This window comes from Amblyomma americanum, chromosome 2 (genome assembly GCF_052857255.1).
Source record: "Amblyomma americanum isolate KBUSLIRL-KWMA chromosome 2, ASM5285725v1, whole genome shotgun sequence".
Taxonomy (NCBI): domain Eukaryota; kingdom Metazoa; phylum Arthropoda; class Arachnida; order Ixodida; family Ixodidae; genus Amblyomma; species Amblyomma americanum.
In genome coordinates this window covers 134,165,999-134,188,229 of record NC_135498.1, presented here as the reverse complement: position 1 = coordinate 134,188,229, position 22,231 = coordinate 134,165,999, and positions in this window count along the sequence as shown.

The window sequence follows — 22,231 nt, the reverse complement described above, 5'->3', positions numbered from 1 at the left end:
TCTTGGATAGTCAAAATGAAATCAAGCAGAAGCTAACTGCTATTGAAAAGTACCAAGCAGACAATAAGGCCGCTATGGCTAATATGAATGCGCGTATGACCAAGATTGAAGCAATTATTGACAGGTACGAAGAATTACGCAGTAGCGTTGCAGAGTATAAGTCGACCTGTGATTCATTCCAGGCTAACTTAGCATCGTTGGTACACAAGGTGGACGATCTTGAAAACCGTAGTCGGAGGTGTAACTTAATTTTTTTTTGGCGTTGACGGAGATGACGCGCGGGAACCATATAGAAAATCTGAAGAGCGTGTTGTCAATCTGTGCACTTCAGTATTACAAGTCTGCGAGCTGGAAATAGAAAGGGCACACCGACTTGGCAAATTTAACGCTGACAAGCAACGCCCTATAATTGTCAAATTTTGTTCAGATAAGGACAAACAGAAAGTTCTGCTGGCGGCTAAGAAATTGAAGGGTACTAGAATTTCCATTTCGGAAGATTTTTCTGAGCCATTGCGAAAGAAAAAAAGAATGCTTCTAGAATATGCGAAGGAAAATCAGTCCAACACAGATAAAGGGTACGTAAAGCAGGGTACGTAAAGCGTGACGTAGTCTACTTGCATGAAATGAAGTACGTTTATGACGAATCCATGGGGAAGGTTGTGCGAGTTTGACAAAGCCGAGAGAAAGGCGCGTTGTTATCGTTCCTTATCGTTAACTGCAGAAGCCTCCGAAACAAAACAGATGAATTTTTCAACTCGGTTGACATGAGCAAACCATCTGTAATTTTGGGCACTGAATCGTGGTTAGATGGTAACGGTAGGGATTGTGATGTATTTCCTAGCAACTACGTTAGCTATAGAAAAGATAGACTGTCACGGAGGTGGTGTGCTCATTATTGTTGATCAAAATATACAGTCGCAGATGTTATGCAAGTCAGATAATTCTACTGAGGCGGTCTTGGTGCAACTTCGTTTGAAAAATGGAAAATCACTGGCGGTGTGTTCCTTTTACAGGCCTCCTGGCAGTAAGGTACAGGTTTTAACTAAGCTAGTGGAAGATGTAGAAGTGAGTAATTATGACTCCTTAGTGATCGGTGGTGATTTTAATTTGCCCAAAATTAATTGGTTGCAAAATGCATCAATACCTAATGTGTCTAGTGCGTCAGCAAAAGAATTGAAGTTATACAACTCATTTGCGCTATCGCAGTTGGTGTGCCAACCTACTCGTGGAAGCAATGTGTTAGACTTACTTTTTACTAATTTGCCTTTGGATACGCAACCTGTCCTGATCTTGCCAGGCATAAGTGACCATAACGCTGTTTTGTGCAAGCTAAAATTGGAGTACATTAAAGTCGCTAATAGCGCAGGTAGACGGATATACAGCTATCGAAAGGCACAAGTCGATGAAATCTCGTTGTCACTCGACTCGTATTACGACGTATTTGAAACATTGTCAGAGTCGCTTAACGCAGACGAATTGTGGTGTTTACTTAAAAAGAAGATTTTCGAGTTGCGTGACCAATTCGTCCCGGCATGGGTACTGACGGCAAGGCGGGCTAGAAGTAAGCCATGGTTCACGAGGGAAGTTCGTAGAGCACTGGGGAAAAAAATCAAGTATACAAGGCGTACAGGAAGAAGCCGACACCCCAGAAAAAGCAACAATTGCAACAAGCCACAAATGAGGCGAATTCTGCAATATCACACGCGAAAGGTATTTTTTATGCTTCTTTTCATTCTAAGTTAAAAAGCAACCATAGAGAATTCTGGCAGTTTATCAAGAAGAATAGAAAAGACGAAGAGTCATTTCCTGTGCTCGAACACAATGGGCCTCTTGTGCATGATAGTCTAGATAAGGCAGAATGTTTTAGCTCGTTCTTCGGTTCTGTTTTTTCTGCGCGCGCAACTAATACTGATTCAACATTTCACTACGGGCTTATCGGAGGGGAACCAATGAATGACATCGTATTCGACAGGACGGTTATTCAACTACAACTTGAACGTTTAAGTACCACTAGTGCCAGCGGTCCCAATGGCTTGCCGAACTATCTGCTTTCCGCTTGTGCAGGCCCGTTGTCTAAATACGTTTATGTGCTCTTTGCCAAATTCTTGACATGCGGAATGTTGCCTATAGACTGGACAATTGTCAATGTTGTTCCTATTCCGAAGTCAGGACCTCGAAAATCTATGTTTAATTATCGACCGGTGTCCTTGACTAGCGTAGCTTGCAAGATCCTTGAGCATGTACTTTTTAGCAATGTCAGGACTCACTTAAATTTATTTTCCTTGTTGATCTCTCAGCAACACGCATTTCGAAGTGGTTTTTCTTGTATTACTCAGCTTACAGAATTAACGCACGACCTAGCATCCACTCTTGACAAAGGGGGCTGTGTAAATAGCATCTCTTTAGATTTCAGGAAGGCTTTTGACCTAGTGCCCCATTCTTTACTACTTGAAAATTTATCGTGGTACAACATAAATAAAACGGTTGTTGAATGGATAAAAGAATACTTAAATTGTAGGACACAACGCGTAGTCGTTGGAGGTAGGCTGTCGCATGGTGTTGATGTGGCATCGGGGGTGCCTCAACGTTCAGTTTTGGGTCCGCTATTGTTTTTGTTATACATGAATGGCATTACCGTTGGCATATCGTCTTTCATCCGATTGTTTGCGGACGACTGCGTTCTGTATCGCGTTATGAAAGGTCCCGATGATTATAATGAACTACAGACGGATTTAGACAAGGTTGCAGAGTGGTGTGATAAATGGGGCATGAGTATAAATCTTGATAAAACTGTGCAGATGTGCTTCACGAGACAAAGGTAACCAAATGTATATACATATAACATTAACGGGACAAATCTTGCATCCGTGTGCGAATATAAATACCTTGGGGTGTACTTGACCCCTCAACTATGCTGGCACTGTCATGTTAACTATATAATTGCTAAGGCGTATAGAGTTCTTGCTATGCTACGTAGAAATGCGAAGTGCTTTCCTTTAGAAGCAAGGAACCTGCTTTACAAGATTAACATAAGACCAATACTGGAATATGCTTGTACTATCTGGGACCCGTGGACTGCGACAGACATAAAGAAACTAGAAAGAGTAGAAAGCTTAGCAGCCCGTTTCGTGGTTCAAAATTATACTTGGTATTTTAGCGCATCCCAAGCAAAGGAAACATAAGGCTGGAATACACTTCAAAATCGTAGAAAAAATTCAGATTAAAATTTTTGCACAATATATATCATTCTAAAACCGGCCTCAATCGTGATAGCTACATAAGGCCACCGGAGTACACTTCTGGCAGGCGCGATCACCCACTTAAAATTAAAGAGTATAGATGCAGAACGGAGCTTTTTAGGATGTCATTTTTTCCTAAGACTGTCAGTGAGTGGAACAGGTTGCCCGGCGATGTTGTATCGCTATCTTCAAATGATGCCTTTGCTTCAGCAGTATGACTTGCAATTTTTTTTTGTACTTTGTGCTTGCGTCAACACAACCGCTTTGTTTCACTTCGCACATGTACGGTTATGCTCTGCTTCTTTGTTCCTTCTTTTTGTTGTGACGGCGATTTGCCCTGATCTGTATCTTAAATATAAACTGTATTCTATCTGTATTCTATATAAACTGCTGTTTGTCAATGATATATGTACTTCTCCCCTCCCCCCCCCACTGTAATGCCAAACTGGCGCTGTGGGTACTGTGACAAATAAATAAATAAATAAACTTCCGGTCCTTACCTGCAAAAGGCATTTCATGAAAACGCCTTTACCAGAAAGACCAATTCCTAAAAGCCTTCTGCCATAAGACATTTAGCAGGAAGGCTTTGACCCTCAGTTTCTTCACCATAAGGACCCTAAACAACTTTGACCCAAAAGCCTTTACAGTGAAGGCACTCACCTGAAGGCCTTTACCCAGCTGCACCCTTCACCTAGGCCTTCACACAGTTTAACGCCACACTTGGCAGGTTGTCCACAACTCCGTGGGTAGGTGAGCCGCCTGTCAGAAAGGAGACTTCAGGGACGTACGTATGCCCGACATCGAAAAATGCGCCTGCCGCGGGAGCTCAGTGGTCGAGGCACCCGCCTACTGAGCCGGAGTACCCGAAATCGAACCCGACCGCTGCGGCCGCGTTTCGATGGAAGCGAAACGCAAAAAGCGCCCGGGTGCTCTGTGATGTAAGTGCAGGTTTAAGATTCCCAGATGGGCGAAATTATTCCGAGCCCTCCACTACGGCACCTCTTTCTTCCTTCTTTCACTCCCTTCTTTATCCCTTCCCTTACGGCGCGGTTCGAGCATCCACCGAGATATCTGAGACAGTTACTGCTTTATTTGCTTTCCTCAAAAGCAATTCTCATTTCATTTTTGAATTTTATTTTTCGTGCTGCCGTACCGAGACTAAATTAAGCTTGGAAGTGAAGAGACCTCTTATCGACAGAGCAGGCTATAATAAACTAGTTCAGGTCTAGAAGAGATATCTGCTAAGCCAGGACACAGATGTAGTAGCGCATTCAACATTTTACCCGAAAATTACAAAAATAGAGACCAGCAAGCCAATCAGAAACCCTTGCCATGATAAGGAATTTTTGATTTAAACTAGCAGACCTATTATCCAGGCAACAAATAACGCCATGAGTCAACAGCTTATTAAATCTGTCAAACAAACGGAACGTTTTGACTTACTTCCCGAAATTCATAAAGGTCTCGTTGAAGACGCAGCACAAATCTGGAAGATATCGTAGTGAGCCCTAAGCTCGACAAGGAACCCCTGCTGACAAGAGGGTCATGCTCTCAATATAGATGCAAGACATGCAAGCGTTCACACAGCGCCACTACTGCGAGGAGAATCTATCTTCAACATAAAAGCTAGCTTCAACTCTGAGTCGTCTAATGTTATCTACATGTTTCATTGCTTCACCTGTCAGAAACAATATATCAGAGAAACCGGACAATCAATGAGCGCGAGTCTGAATGGCTACCGTACTGACAAAGGAATGAACGTCCAACAGGCAGCTTCAAAATGTTTTATGCAACGCAGTCACAAATTTGACTAGCTCAAAGTATCCTGACAAAAGTAAATAAGCGCGAATAAAGGGTCCCAAAGGCGAAACAAAGAAGTGATAGGAAGGAGCGCTGAACTGACAACTGGATTTATTGAGCGAAACACGCACAATATTGTGACGAAGAAGACGAACTGCGCAGTGGCGCGGGCAGGAGCGCTCGCGCTAGGCCGGTAGCCATTAAATCATCTCATTTCCATCGATCATCGTGTCTCTTTCTTCGGCTCGCCGCCACGTAACAATATATGGGAAGGCAGTGGCAGAGAAAATAAGATGCAATCAACCTCACCTGGTGTAAAGGGTCATAAAAGCGATAAAAAATATAACAGGGTGATAAAGCTAAAAGATGATGAAACCTCAAAAGGAAGGGCGAAAGAGTGGTAATGTGCACTGGATGACATTGTAAGAATTATCATATGATGTAAATACCCATAAAATTTATAGAAATTTATATTAGGAGATCACATGTTATAAAACCGGTAAAATATAACGAAAAAACGGGTAGAATAAATATACATCTAATCAATGGGACAACAACATGTGACATTAACTGTGATATATACGCCGTTCCATACATCAGGTCTACCGCTGTGAAAGGTACGGGAGTAGTCCGGACGGAAAAATAAAGGGAGGCGGATTACTCCGCGCTTCTTCTGTCGCTGAGTGGTTTATGGCACGAGAAAGCGACAGCTGGTCGTCAGCAGTAAGAGTGCATTTAATCAAGCTGATAACAAATGGGTCATCTAGTAAGCTTGCAGGCAAAGCCTTTAATATGTTTCGCTCGCCACAAGGAGCGCACTACTTTTTGGTCGCGGATGCAGGCAGCGCAAACATGAGCACTAGCTTTTACAGCGTAGCGCCTGATGTATGAAACGGAGTGTAGCCATCCAGATCACAATATCTTTATTGTACCATCCCTTTTGATATTTCATCTTTTAAATTTATCACCTTGTTAGGTATTTTATCGCTTTTATGACTATTTACTCCGTGAGATATTTTCTTTTATACCCACACATTCAGGCAAGACTTTCAAAATTTTCGAAAATAAGCTTTTTGGTGTAAGATATGGCTTTTACAACATTTCCCCAGTGTTGGAGGACACCAGAAAACCAGTGAATCATTTGAAGTAGCAGGCTGGTCAACTATTATATAATAATTATTTTAACTAGTAGAGTTATGCGCCTAGTTGCAATTACAGGGTTTGTAGCCACTCGTTAGTATTAGCCATATCAGTTTTTAGAATTTCAAAAATGTGATTAGTCGTGGCCCTGTGGCTCGACAAAATTTTCCTTCTTTGACTAGTTACATGAACTGGAAAGGTTGAAGGGTATATGCTTGGGCTTGTTGGTTCATAACTTCAAGGTGAAAAACGTAGCGCAAAGAAACGAGGACACAGAAAGACAGACAACACACGGCGCTTGATGAAAGCGCCGTGTGTTGTCTGTCTTTCTGTGTCCTCGTTTCTTTGCGCTACGTTTTTCACCTTGAAGATGGAAAGGTTGCTTTGCTTGCATGCTTTTCGAAAGCGCATGTATTTTGGCACAATTTGGCGCTTTACACCACGTGACGTTGATTGCATCTGATTACCTCTGCCACTGCCTTCGTATGTTACGTGCGAGTTTTGCTCAATAAAAGTCACTTTTCAGTTCGGCGCTCTTTCCAATCCCTTCTTCGTATCGCCTGCGGGCACCTTCGTTCACGCTGCATTTCTAAAGTCAGGACGGACCAATTAGCCGAGCGAAATGTTCTACTTTAAAGTATTCATTTTCCGGTGATCCTTAATATCTGCAAAGAATAGAAAATGTACACAGGCATTCCTATTCGTAAATTTAAAACCTTACAACAAGCCGGAAACAACGGGTCCAAAGGAAGCTTTTATCCGGTATATTTCGGCACTCACTCAATTATTTAAACCTGTATTGCACGTTGTCAAATAACCCCCCCCCCCCAAAAAAAAAATGCTGGTGGTTTAGCTCTTGTTAAACCAGTAGTGACGCGATAGGCACAGCTGGCCGGGGGTTGAACTTGCTCAGTTGAACTGCAAAGTCAACTTCAAGTCAACTGCAAGTCGCCGCTCCGTTTCACCGGGCGTTCCTTCTTCATCTTCGTCCCACTTGACACGGCGGACGCGCACAGCTGTGGCAGCTCGGTTCCGCCGGCGAGCCGTGCCGCCGGCAGCAGCAGCTGCTCCGCACCACGTGGCTGTTCACGTTATCAACCACGCTATGAACCATGTGATCAGACACGGCACCGCGCCGCCGGCAGCTACTCCGCACGACGTAACTAGCCACGGCGCCACCACGCTGAAGTCTCGAAATGCTACCGTAATGTAGCTATCGCTACAGAAAATCTACAGCGGCCTTCTCTGTACTTCATATCGCCTCTATGTCATTGCTTTCACCCCTGTGCCCTTTTTCTTTTTTATTCATTTATTCTTATCCACTGTTAACTGATGCTCTGCACCTCCTGGTACCAGTTCTCAGGAATCCTTGGCTTTCACACTCCTCCCCCCCCCCCCCCTCTTGATTTTGTCGTTCTCTGCACCGCCTATTTATTTCGTTTGCTTGCCTTTATATTTTTCTGCCGTACTGCTTAATTGCTCTCACCTAGGTTTTCTACGTCAACCTAGCCAGTCATGTCCTGCGACTTCTCGCAGCTGCCCGTGCGCGGACACACAGCCCTTCAAGCCCACGTTCACTATCTCTGCACCCACCTTCACTCGGATTCCTTTCTCCTCAACTGGTGCACTTCTTTATCTAAGCTCTGCATGTGAACTGGTTAATGTTATCTAGCGCAAATCCTATAGGCTCATGATTTCTAAGTTCAAGCTCTCCAACACCCTTACTGTTTCACATTCTCCTTCTCCCACTGGAATTTCATCCTCGGAGTGCAGTTATGCTTAAACCCCGCCAATTATGAACACTACCCAGACGACGAGTAGTCCTCTTGTAGAAAATGTATCTAGCACCCGGAGGGTACCCGTCTCTATATCAATATTTTGTCTAAGGTCGGTATGTTTGCCGTGTGTTGAAAAGATATAGGTTTCCACCATGTCAGGCGAGCAGTAAAAACGTATTCACCTCATCCATCGAAAGAACGATTACTCAGAAGTGCACCTGGCCGGCATCTCCACCACATGGCGCTGGCAACAGCGTCCGCTCTCCTGAACCCAAATCATTCTTCGCCGGGACGTAACGAGAGAGCATTCTATTTGTGCACCAGTAGGTTGCAACAGTTTTCCAATGCGACGTAATAGGGCGGCCCCGACGGTGATAGGTCACCAGAACCGATGCAGCTCTGCCTAAAAGAAAATTAGCCCTGTGGCGTGTGTTGGCTGAGAAGGTAGATATCATGAGCTTTATGATGCTCTTGGAGTGGAACAGAAAGCTTAATACATATTTAGAATTCGATTGTACATATCAGTTGTGGAACGTATTGCGTAATAAAAGCGCCAAGGCTGCACTAGTGCTAATCTATGCACAAGCATCAATCTATGCACAGTGGTGGCCGAAACCGCATTATTTGTTGATGCTTGTGTCCCCTTAGACTGCACACGTGGCGTAGTGCGGGACCATTCACACCTTCAGCTTTGGTGTAGTCTGTTGGTCATGGTCGGGAAACATTATAAGAGCGTCGAACTTGAAATTTAACAGATTAAAATAAGAAACGTTAGTGCAAATGATTAGCAGGGAATACGCTAGTAACCTGTAATTAGCGCGCGATGTCGTTTCGGAAACAACAAGGGGCAGTACGCGGGATGATTACAGACCTAGAGAAGAAAGGTGGAATGGCAAGTCTAAAAGTAAAAATAAAAGCAGTTCTTGAACAGCTTCTCAGTGGTCTCAAATTTCGAACAAGTAATAAGATGCTAACTATAGCTAAGGATTGGAACCACATTTCCAAATAATCATGGGAGAGTCAGGTCAGTGAAGAAAAGTGATCCGGCAGATAAGAACTATGTGGCGTGCGCCTGGCGGCATACGGAAATAAAGACCAGCTAAAAACTATATTTTTAATACAAAACGTAATATTTGATGCTTCTTACTTGCGCTTACTTAGAGACCTCATCTTGAGCGCTGAAAGATGTTAAAATGAAGCTAACAGCGTAGTTTGAACTAAAAGATAATTAAGAGGTATAAAATTAATAGGCAGCTAGAAGTCAACTTGGGTTAGAGCAAAAAAATATGAGCTGCAAGCGTTTGATTTGGTATTGAAAAGAGGTTAACGTCAAACCAGTAAATGACAATTTAGAACAATAGGTGTCACTTAATAGTGCACCGGCGTATACGAACAAGTACCGGGCCTTGCTTCAGTTACATGGACTGATGGGAGAGGAAGCTCCTTAAAATAACGCCGCCACAGCCGTTCCGCGACGGCTAAAATGTGTAGGGCACTGGGAGATGCTTCTCGTGCGTTGACCCAGAAAGGCATGTGCTAAGGGAATCATAATGATGCTGGGAATCACAAAAGGTGCAGCTTCCGGCAGCTTGTCGTTTCAATTTTACCGCGCAATATCAAGCTAATATGCTTAAAACGCGTGGTAAACTCAGTGTTGTTCCTTCTGCCGTTAGTGCCGTAGGCACATGCTCTGTTCTGCACCTCTTGAGTACAGAAGGGCTTGCTGTTTTTAAAGGAACACGACTGATTATGACATTATAGTGGCGCCCTAAAACTCCTCCACCTAGCGACGTTCCCTGTTATCGGCGCTTCCTTTCAATTTGTGCTCGTGTAGGTGCGACAGAGTTTAATTCCGCTTTTTTGAAGCCTTCATTCTCTGCTCTAGATATAAAGCAAATATTTCAACCATAGAATAAATGCAGAGCACGTTCACCAAGCGGGAGCCACAAATTCCTCCACAAATTTGCGCTCTTCAGCAACACAGCAATGCACGTGAAGCACGGAATGACGCAAATCATGATGGCATCACCCGGATGGTCTAACATGTAAGCGATCCCCACCGCTCGCTCTAAGAAAACATGGGTTCACAACCACCTCGTGGCGCCTATATCAGTTTTCCTTGCATCCTTTAAGCACATTCATTGCGGAAATTAGCGTCTTCTTTGTCGTTAGCTTTCATTTTGAGCATAACAAACGCCTTTATCCCGGTACGATTGTCAGCCGAGGTTGCACAGAATATGACTTAATGTATTTCACGCCCATAAATAGACAGTGAACGGCTGTCACAAGGTCTGTGCCAGAGCATGTTAATCGAAAATAGAGGAATGTGTGAATGTTTTAAAATATACAGCTAGCTAAAAGTGCACGGTATGCAGCATTCGCGAAAAACACAATTTCTTTGCAATTTTTCTGCACACTTGGGCCTTCTTCTCTTGGTAAATAACACTCTCAGAAATTACACTGCGTGTTTTTAGACATCAAGGAATGCAGCCTAGAAACAAATTCATTAGATTTAATTTCTAAAGTTGCGTTCGTTGAATTTTTACATGCAGTGTACACATTATATCTGAGTTCAGTGCGTTTAGCACTAATTGTTTGCATACCCATAGTCCTGCGACCAGACGCAACAACGTCCGCCATGTTCCTTCATTCGCAATGTGCGGAATATTCGGGATTTTTCTATTGGCGCCTTTTGTGAACGATTGAGTTTATGGTTACACACCAAGGAGTGGCAGCCAGATAACATGTGAATGCAGTTTGCTGCTGCTTTCTTGAAGTCGAGACATATCTGCTTGGCTTGCATAGTATTCCTTCGTTCCCGAAGTATAGTACCGCTTTCAAAAATATCGGGTATAATGTTTTACAGGGAGGGCTATTTCTAAGATATTTTAGCACCGGAGCCATCTAGACTCGCCTCATTTGGTTGAGTCTGCTTAGAACAGTACGGCTCAAAAAGTCTGCATCGCCAAAGTTGGTGCTCCCTCTTGTTTAGTGTCCTTAGGCGCTACAAGCCAGCTTAACCACGGCTGCTGCGGTCACATTGTTCAACCCTTAACCCTAGGTTTCGCTGCGTCCTCAGAACAAGTGAGGATGCTGCAGACAATGCTTAGCCGCGTGGTGGCGCTATTCAACCACTACGCAGACGTGGAGACAAAGTTATCGTAAAGGAATAACATTACACCATAAGGACTGAAGAGCGGTCTTGTTGGTAGCACATCTCTAAAGAACATCGCTGCAAAAACACGGACAAAGAAGTAGTACCACGACACAAGCACAGCGCTTGTGTCGCCTTACTCCTTCTTTGTCCGTGTTTTTCGTCCTTTGCCCGTGTTTTTGCCGCGCTGTTCTGTAAAGACATTACACTTACTTATAGCTAAGTAGTGTACGAAAGAAGCTTATACAATCTCAGAATAGAGATGCTTCGCATGACAGCGTCACTGAAAGGAGCTTAAAACTAACTAATCTCTCTTTTCTTTCACTCCCAACTTCCTCCCTTCACTCACGTCGTCGTTGAGGTGTACAGCAATATATGAGACAGTTACTTCGCCTTTCCTTGTGTGTTGTCTCTTGAGAGGTAGGTCGCTGTGCGGCTCAAGAGCATGAGAGGCGAATGAGAACGCGATGAGACCGGCACCAATTAACGCTGTCGCATTCCACTCTTAACGGCAAAGCATAAGCTTTCTCTAATATTTATTAGAGTATCGCGCCTCGAGCCTGTAGACTTGCCTGTCAAACCAGACGACAAATCATTGGTCGTGCATGTAAAAAATAATACTAGCCACACTGTAAATCTGTTCGTGAACCTCTTGTGCCAGCCGATGCGTGGCACGTTTCTTTTTTTTTGTAGTTTTCTCTTCCTAGGCCTCTGCTTATAAAATTGCCGTATCTTAGCCCCGATCATGCGAAGTTAAATTTCTTGGGCCTTCATGACTATATGAGTAGCAATGCTCTCCTTACACTCTAAACAGAAGGGAGTAAAAAGGAAGTAAGCTGTACTCTGGCGCACACCCTTTTTACTCACGTATATGCGCATTCGTGTTGAGAGTGCATCATTGTAACAGATTTCACGATGATGCTGCAGTCGCCCGAGTGACAATTTCCTCAAAGAGACGATGCATCGTATTATTCTGCAAAAGAGACACTGAACGTTAATATACGCGCCCTGGTATTTTGCCGAACTGAGTCGTTCTATGCGCAAGAAGTTCCAGTTACATAGGCTGGAAAAAGAAACTGCCAACAGTGGATAATAGCTGAGTTTAAGACTCGCGGAGCCGATACTAAAAGGCTGTTCAGACGTGACAAAGATGCTTATCTTGATTCAGACGAGACGAGCATCACGCGACGCCCGTAGAATTTGTGGCAGTGTGCTAGGGCAAGAATCATACATCACGTTGCTTGCAAAACACACTGATTTCCAACTCCAGCTATGCAATGGACGCTTCAAATATTTTGTATATGTTTCAATCGTACTGCTCGTCTAGGTTTACAGGTAATAACGCGAATAATGTTCACTGGATATTGTTTACGCGCGACGCACACCCCACAATCACGTCATCAGGACGGTGTCTGATGTTCACTGCTTAGATGCTACGTTGCATTTTTCACCTTACATTGTGGAGGTGAAAAAGTTGCGACGGGACAGTGTGATAAAGAGCTATCCATTGAAAATCAACCTCAAATTGGCCGAATCCAGATTGAAAGTTGTTCAGCCGTACTTTCACGCATCAGAAGGTTGTCCTTGGTGTCTGAAGACCGTTCTCCCAAAGACTCTATGCTTCAAATCTTTATCGTAAAAACAAAACTATTCCCAGTCGCCTCACTGCATGCTTAGCCATGCCTCCCGAACGTCGGCCGCTGTTCTTGTTAGCATTTGATCGAACTTTCGCCTTTTTCACGGAGGCATCAAGTCACTTGAGCGGCTGCACGCGGGTTGCATGTAGCGGGAAAATGCCTTAGATACTCCATCTGCGGAGGGCGTTTACATCTAGCGTCTCCTGTCTTGAATTTCTCGGAGGCTTGCAGCCGCTGTTGTTCAGAGGATTCGCTCTTGAATTATATTCCTGAGATACATCTGCAGAGAGGTTGATTAGTGTCCACCCCGTCGCAAACTTAAGCGTCTCAATACCGCTCCTCCGCGCAAACAAACCACTTTACAAACATCAAACCAACTAAACACAACCACTCGTGTACTTTGGAGTTGCCTAACTAGGGCACGCTGTAGTCTCTGTAGCGGTTTTGTTTAACTTTTACATGGCTCACATCGATCGCGGCCACCATTTTGATAGCAATACACACATACATTGCTACGAACCTGTGTGTGATTCGACATGCTATGCAGTTTAAAGCAAAATCATTACTGTATGTGGGCACATTTCTGGTGCTATATTATGGCAAGGCCAGGAAGAACAGAAACTAAAAATATGTCAGATGTCGCAGCTAAATGTAACCAAGGTTTTAAAAAAGAAGTTTCCTAGCACAGCGAAATTAACTGGGGGTTGTTCAGGGCTGCGTGGCCTAGTCTGCAGGGTATTTTCGTTCTTCCAAACCTAATTAGCTAACTTTTTATTCATTGACTTGAAGAAGAAATTTTCAATGGAAAAGTTGTCGATCGACTCGAAAAACTGCTAGCAGTGTTCTCTTCATAAAATTACGATTTACGTTGCTGTATTTATTGGCCTTAAAAGAAAGCTATCACGTGACCATACGCTGGCTCACATCTACGCGCCAATGTGCACGCAAAGGTTCATCATGAAGAGGACTTCAGAAAAAAAAACGGATTTGTTCTCTGAGACGCGTTTTGGGTCATTGAAGTGGCACCGTTGTCGCATGGAAGCTTATTTGATTGTGCTAGTTATGGTTTAAGGCCGGTAAAAAAAACAACTTTACGTATGCGATACTTCGGTGCAATCAGTTCGCTGTTTTTCAAAGCGCTCTGCAACTTTCTCATTGCTTGTTCCTCCTGTCAATAATTAAAAAGTTCGCTAAGCAGACTTGACAAATTATTGAACGCTGGAGAACGAAATTTACGCTGACAGGGTCACTATAGCCAAACTTCAGTTGGTTTCACGCGAAAAAGATATTCCGTGTTTTTTTAGAGCTTGGTTACATTTAGTTGGGAAGTCTGGTATAGGAGCACTGACAAAGGCGACTGCACCACGTTTAACTACCAAGGCTTGCGCACGAGGAAAAGGGACTAACCTGACACAAACAGAACAGCCTTCAGAGAAGCTTCATCGGGGCATGTGGCTTCTCCGACCGGCGGGCGGTCCGTTCAAGAGGATATTACCTACCAAGCCTTCAAGTTCGGAGAGCGCAGAAAAACAGGCTTTGGCTGCCTTATTCAGAGAACGCAGAACCGGCGCTGACCCAGGTCAAAGCTCCAAAGGTTTTTAGACTCAGGCAAAGCGCTGGTCTGCAGCGATAAGAGCCGCCAGCGATTTGCATGGTGGAGGTTGTTGATGTCATGTAGAGGTGCTGTCCCTGCGGAGTCAAGGTTCGCTCTCTTTACAGCGCTGGCTATCACGTCTTTTCTTTCTTCCCAGCTTGCGCTGCGCGTTTCTCTTATCGTCGTCATGCCCCCTTCGCTAGCACTGTTCATAAGAACGGTTCATGGCGTGGACCAAATCGCGATGCTGGTTAGCAGATTGTCCATCACGGGACCATGCGTCCAATATTTTCTCTGCTCCAACTTTGTTCACGAGCACCAATTCACGATATAGCAAGGGCTCCAGTGTAGGATGCATCGAGTTCTGCGCCTGCCCGAGTTTTACCCGAGTTTGCGTGACGGAAGTGAATTAAAGCAGATAACGCGTAACGCAAGAAACCAGCAGAAAATAAAATGTCGGGAAAAAACTACGTAAGTCAGCACTACAGCACCCTGCGCCTGCCGCTTCCACGCTTCGAACAAAGCAAACCCCATGATGCAAGGCATCTATTGGAACAATAAATGACTTTGTTACAGTGAGGAAGGTCTACTCAAAGCGAAGAGAGTCGATGTGGGAAGGGTGCTAGGATGCAGAGCGTAAAGTTCAAAACGTTTTTAATTGAGAAGTACGTGCAATCTCATGCGAAACTCTAGCAGTGTGCACAACTATACTGCGCTGAGGCAATTCCTTTTGGCAGATCGGCGGACGACCCACTTGCCTTAGCATAGCCGAGTTATGCCAGCTCCTAGAGTTTTGCTTGGTGGCGTGTGCTTCTCTTTTAAGCGAGAATTCTTAAGGCGAACTTGCGACATGGCAATTGGCGCGCCAATCAAGGGGATGGCTGCGAACCTGGCATTGAAAGTGATTGAGCAACAAGCGCTGCGGTCTTTCATGAATGGACGCTAAGTATTCCTTTCATACATGGACAATTGCTTTAGCATTCTGAAGAAGTCCATGGTGGAAGAATTTCTGGTGTACTTCAATCCCAATAACTGGCCTTAAGTTCATGCTATTGATGCGAAAAAGGCCTCAGAAGCCATTTACTGCCAACAAAAAACCCACTGACATGGGCGCTGCTTAAATTTCTTTTCAAATCACCATGCAGCCCAGAAAGCAACTGCGGGCTCCACTCTCCTCTCCATAGCCAAGACAATGTGCTTGCCATACATCGAGTGCAAGCTGGAGGAAAACATGATGACTAATATCTGCCGCAGTGGCTGCGCGATAAAGTTTATCCGACGGGTCATGCAACAACAAACCGAAATGACAGAAGGCAACCCCAAGGTGCGGGGTTCGATCCCTAGTGCCGCAGGGTATCCACCGATGATAAAATGAGTGCAAGCTTTCCCCTGCCTGGTGCTCGGCTTCTTTAGGGTGCAATGTTTGGGAAATGGGTCTGTGACCCCACCTTGTGAAATGAAAAATTACCTTGTGCCATGGCGCTCTTTGGCCGAAGCTGCCCCTGCGCCCTAAAAATTCATCTTCATCAGAAGGCAACCCAAGCCACCAAAGCAGTTCACATTGTCATTTCATATATGAAATGTACAAGTGAATTGCTGACTCGCCTCTTTCGTAAGCGGGGAACAGGTGTGTCACAAACTATCATCAAACATTGGGCGTTTCATGCCTCAGCCATAAAAGCGCATGTAGAAGTAGTGAGCACAGCATTGCCTATAAAATCCCTCGTGCTGAATGTACCACCAGCCACATTAGCGAAAGGAAGAATTTTGGGCAATGGGTTCTCCAGCTCAAGAATGGTGTCTGAAACTTTGATGAGAGCGCATTCCAATTCCAGAGCAATCTGAGGACTTGGCTGGGTTACTTATAGAGTTTGAGCATACCCTACCCAACCTTGCCAGCGAGAATTTAAAGAATCCAGGCATACACAAAAGACACCAGGAAATATTCATCAGTCCCGAGGCTCCTTTCCTCAACGCACGTACATGGCCTAAGTGACGTCACAAGGTCCGCACCCCACCGCCCCACAAACAAATAATGTTCTTGCTCTAGCTCATGTAAATCAAACTGTGGGGATCTCAGTGGGACAAAAGGAGGTTAAAAGTATGTCTCTTGCTCCCACCCGTTTGACCCTAAAGAAAGTGCCGATTCGGCATCAAAATGTTGGTTCTCTCAACGAATTTCACTCCATGAGTGATGTACACAGAATAGGCTACCATTCTTTTTACTCCATAGCTTTATGTAGCCTGATGCAACAAAGATGCCGCCACCACCATCTGGAAGACATTGAAGTCACGAGTGTTAGCTGTTCGGTTATTAGAATTGATGTGAATGAGATTAATGTGAGGTACAGCAATGGAGATATGAATTTGACATCTTGGATTTATAACTGATGTCAGCAATCAATCACCAATTGAATATATAAATGACGTCACCAATGAATCACCATTTCGATATACTACCGACGTCATCAAGCAATCACCAATTGGATTGCTATATGGATTTACTAGTGGGCCGCCATTTTAAATTCTCGGACATAGAAAATTTCACGCCGAAGGGTGGTGGTAGCGGACCGCAAGAATTCGAGAAACGTGATGAATAAGAGCTATCAATCTTAAAATCTTTTGAGTGAGAATAGCTGGTGATAGTAGGAATGCCGTTTGATTCGGCAGTGGCTCATTAACCTTGTCATCGAGACTGCAGTTTTTGGTAATGCAGAAAGTCATTTTTGTTCTCCATTTTTTGACAAGTACTTGAAACAACTGTGAAGCTCCTCTCGCCTCAATTTCGTTTTTATTTTATCTGAGGGGCAGTGCCATAGAGACGTAATGGCTACTCAAAATATAAACCACCTTCCCCCACCAGGCCACTGTACTCTAAATGTCCGGGTGTCATTCCAGCCCCTTGTCACATATGATTGAAGTGCATTTATGACTTAAGATTTTCCTAGTGTGCTTGAAATGACGAAGTGTGTTGATGTCATATCCGATCTAATCATTAGCCAGATTACGTCCACTGTAGATCAAAGGCTCTTCTTAATGCTTTTAATCCCCGTTTCCTAGGATTATCTCTCCACTTTGCTTTTGGTTGTCTCTGTCTGCATTTGCTTTTTTTGAATTTGCTGGATTACCCCCTATGACCATTGCTTATGTTTCCTGCATTACAAGTTCTGCCCAATCCAATTTTTCTGTTGTGTTGGGTCTCAAATTGCCATGGCGGCTCGGAGGTTGTGGTGCTCGGCTGCTGACCTGATTGAAGCGGGTTCGGACCTAGCCGTGGCGGTTGCATTTTGATGGAGGCAAACAGCTAGAGGCCGCTGTACTGTTTGATGTCAGTGCATGTTAAAGATCTCTGGGTGGTGGAAATTTTCGGAGCTCTCTACTATGGCGTCCCTCATAACCCTAGTTACTTTGGGACGTTAAACACCATAGATCAAACCTTGGTCTCAAGTTGTGCTCCCAGTGCTCACTGCTACTTTTATGTAATGGAATGATGCAGGTGCTAATACGACCGCAGGTATGGATGCCCACTGAAAAGTGAGCCTATATAATGAAAAACACCAGCGATGCAAGGAGTTGCCCGGAGCTGGCACGACATTTGTGTACATGAAGTGATGCTGCTGAGAGCAGCCGTACTGGGTAACAGTGCCGCTCCATCGCCACTGCAGGGAGAAAGCTACCTGCCACTCCGGAAAAGGTGGAGGTGATGAATAGTAAGTAAATAGAAGCTAGTCACCAATTTTCTATTCCGTTAGACGTTGCTTTAAATTTTGACTGAGTTGTCGGATGCTGCACTACTGTCTTTAACCTGCTACATGCTGCTACAAATTGGTGGTTTTTGATGAAATAATGCTGAGGCTGCGCCAAAGTACTTTTCCAGCAACCAAGAGCTGTGAGGAATGCGAAGAGGCAGAGGCTACCGCCTGTGTAGAAAGACGTGACCCTGGTTCCTTCTACCCACATGCGACAAGATAGGTGACCTGCGGAATCCAGCGCTATCCCGGTTTGCTCTATCATTTCATTACTGCCTTCTATTTATATGTACATGGTGTGCCCTCGTTTTGCACATCTGCTCTGGTGGTCTTACCAACACTGTCTCAAGCGCAGATGTCGAATGTGTATGCAAAGCAAGAATTCCTTTGAGAAGGCTGAAGCAATGCTAAATTTGGATCCTGCAAGATTTCTAAGAATTTTGTGGAGCGCCTTTATGTGCATGTTGAATATGAACCGTATGAAATGCTCAGGACACGCTCCAGCTGATAGCTTGACTCCACGGACCTCATTTATGCTCGCTGTAACACTGCGGTCCGCATCCGAGTTTCTGGCTTACTTTTACGGTTGGTTCACATAAATAGGATTCTAACTAAATTGAGCTACTTCTAATGATGGTGGGGTGGAATTCTCTGTGGGTCAGCGTACGATGGTCAGATTCCTGTGATCTCGCATGCACGTGTGCATGCTTGATCGCCAGCATGTGTCTTATGCCATGCCAGCTTGAATTATTTTATGGTACGAGCAAGCTCAAGCATATTCTTTGTCGCAGGCACATGAGAATTCATAGAAGTATGTTGCAAGCGTATTGCAACGCAGGACCCCTCAATAGAGAAGAATAGTAGTGTTTTTAGAGACGATGACTGCACAGGCACAACAAAACGCTTTATCACGAGAGGTGTGGCCATAGTGTGCAACAAGCATGCCTGCAAGGAACCCATGCTATGACATGATATGAAGACAGTGCGGTCAAGCACATAATGCAGCGTGATCTGCCCTAAAAGACCATGGAGATCTAATTTCAGTTGCGTGCTTTTTTGTTCAAATGATTTTTACCGATAACAATACTTCGTTCACTGTATGGTATTTGCTTACGGCCGCTAAATAATTTACCATTGATTTTCATGATGCTGTTGCGGTTTCATCAACTGAACGATGGCAGCGACGCGTTCGCAGTGTATTGATCTTGTGAGGCGCAAGAAAACTACACCATATTTGTTGCTGCATAACTGCTGCTATCAATTACTCATTAGTATCCTCTGAAGCGCAGCCAAACGGCTACAAAGAAAGTTAAGCTATACAGCTTTCTCAGAAACTTCGCATTTAAAGAATTGTTTGTTCTGGTCAGGGGCACGAACCGGGGACCACCGCTTCACTGGAGCAGTCGGTTTACCAACCGAGCCAACGGGGACGGTAAAATTATGGTACGGCGAGCGCAAATTGATCAGTGATTGATCAATGAATTCATCAATGAAGCGTGTGGTCTCGGCTTCGAAACTCGGACCAGGACAAATTTTTATTTGGCTGTGAAGATTCTAAGAAAGCTATTGCTTTCCTTTGTAGCCGTGGGACTGCGCTTCGGTGGATGCTAATGAGTATTTGCTCTCTTATATCCATCGTTATACCTGGTGAGTTTTTTAGTGTTCAAATAATATTTATTTTGAAAACTGCGACAGATACATACACATTAAATGGCTGGCAGAGTTAAATAATAAGATTAATAATTAACTAAAACTACATAAACATTGATAAGTAATATCACCAATCAACCACCAATTTTATTCTAGGGGTACAGGTTATATTACAAAACTGGAGGCCTTAACTTCAATGGCGAGCTCAGAGTTTACTTTCTTGATCTTCAATGAGGTTCGAAACACTAACTTAAATAAAACGTACATCCTTTGAAAGCCCCTTGAGTTCGCTTTCCAGTATTTCACCATTATAAAATCGTGTTGCTTCCATTTCTTTTGCAGCAAATACAGACTAGGCTTCTGTACTGTGTGTCATAGAGGCAGGTAGTCTAATTCCGACGAGGGTAATAAGGGCACGAGCTATATTTCATAAATGTGGAAAGTTGGAAAGCGAACCACAGGAGTTCTGAAATGCGTATTTTTGATTAGCGACATTTCAAGACACCTCGTTTATTGCGAAAATTTAAAATTGGGCCCTCTTTTGATGTTTAACACCTTTAATTTCATGACATAACCTTACCGCATACTATTACTGCGTTCTATAACGTACGTAATGTCCGCTTTTTTTTTGAGAAATCTACCGGTACAGGCCGCAACGACGTATCTTTAGACTTTTCTAATGAAAGGCTGTAAACGTTACAACAATCACAAAGTAGAGTTGCTCCGCACAGATGCAAGGTACAAATGTGGCCATTGTTGCTAAACTAGCGAACCTGAGTACTGCTACTGCTGAAACGGCAGAAGCTGCATGAGCTCCGCAGATTCGTACAACTTTTCACCGCTCCTCCGAGGTAGGAGTTGAATTGTAGCGTAGCAAGCATAGAAGCCCATACGTTCAAAACTTGCGCGCGTATGGTGTGGAAACAGAGCCGTCATCGAAATTATTCGACAACTAACCAATGACATCATAGTTAATACTAAAAATATTAATAGCCGCATTGTAGCCTCTCGAGAAAAATGATTTCCTAGAACGTCTCAAGGCTCGGCACGACGAACTGAGACAAGTATGAAGAAAGAAGAGGCACGTGTGCAGTCTACAGAAGCAATTATTCGGTAGTCTACGTTTTAAAAACCAGCAACTATAATGGTGTTCTAAATGGCTATCAATCACATATATGTAACTACTCATATTTCTTTCCTTTCTGTTTTTCGGCTTTGGCCCATAGTTTCAAAGCCCAAATTGATTTTGCTGGCGCTCGCTTCTAGACGACTTTCGAGCTCAGCCTTCGCGACCAATCTTAATTGACGTGGGCTTCTCCGCCGTCGCCGTTGATGCTGATTCAAAGTTGTTCGCACATAGTCTGCAAAGCAAACCTACATACCCTAATACCTATTTAAATCACGTGCGCTGCATGCCAGGTCAGAGGAAGATGCGCATGCGTGTATTCTTGGCCACGCCGGCTGACCAGGCTGACGACGCGACTTTTCGTGTCCCCTAGCAGTACAATGCCAAATATAATAAATTACAAATTATTCTCAAGCTCAATAATGGCATATCTTTCACAATGATAAACGTTAAAAAGTACCATGTAGTTAAGATAAATGTAATTAAAACATTTTAGTTAAGCTTACTTGTGAAGATAATGATATCGGTGAAACTGTAAACACATGAAAAAAGGCAGTGTCCGTTTGACAACGTGAGTTGTAATTTGCCCACCACCCATGAAAACCATGAGGTGACGCCTAAGTGATGATAAATGTATGGTGACTCTACACACTAAACGCGAACGTACCGAAAAGGTGTCTTGATAAACATAAATTAACTTGTCATCCAGCACATTCCCTTTTGGGAATTCACTTTATTCCTTCAAATGGGCATAAATAAATTGTGCCCGTCGAGGAAAGTTTTTCGGGCCGCAATAGGAATATTATGTTCCTTCAAAGAATTGGTATGAGGTGAAGAGGGTATGTTTTTTATGTCCACGTGGAGGTGTTACAGCTACCCTCTTTGAATTAATTTTACAATCTTTTAGCTGTTTTTCAGGAAATTATTGAATCGCGTTTTACTTAGAAACGTATATATTCGGATCCTCTGCTCTCGTCAGAGCTTTTCTGGAACCTAGCTGCTGCAGTCTGGGGGCCATTTAACAACAGCCGACGTGATACTATACAAATTTTTACTGCACTGCCCATATTCATTGTACAGATATAACACAAATCACAGTAGGAAATTTGCGACGGTCAGGGGGATGGAGTATTAACAAAGCAATGATGATGTCACCTGATGCATCAGGCGGCACAATCTAGACTGTCCACGCAGGACAGAGGCACTGGACGCCATAGCCAGAGTGATATGGCGACAACGAGCCACGGCACATGTAATACCCATCAGGAGGTAGCGGTCGCGACAGTGGTCACGTCTGTACACATTGCCGCCTCCGCACGCACAGCAGACACTTGCCCTTGCAGCAGCTAAAGACCATTACTGCA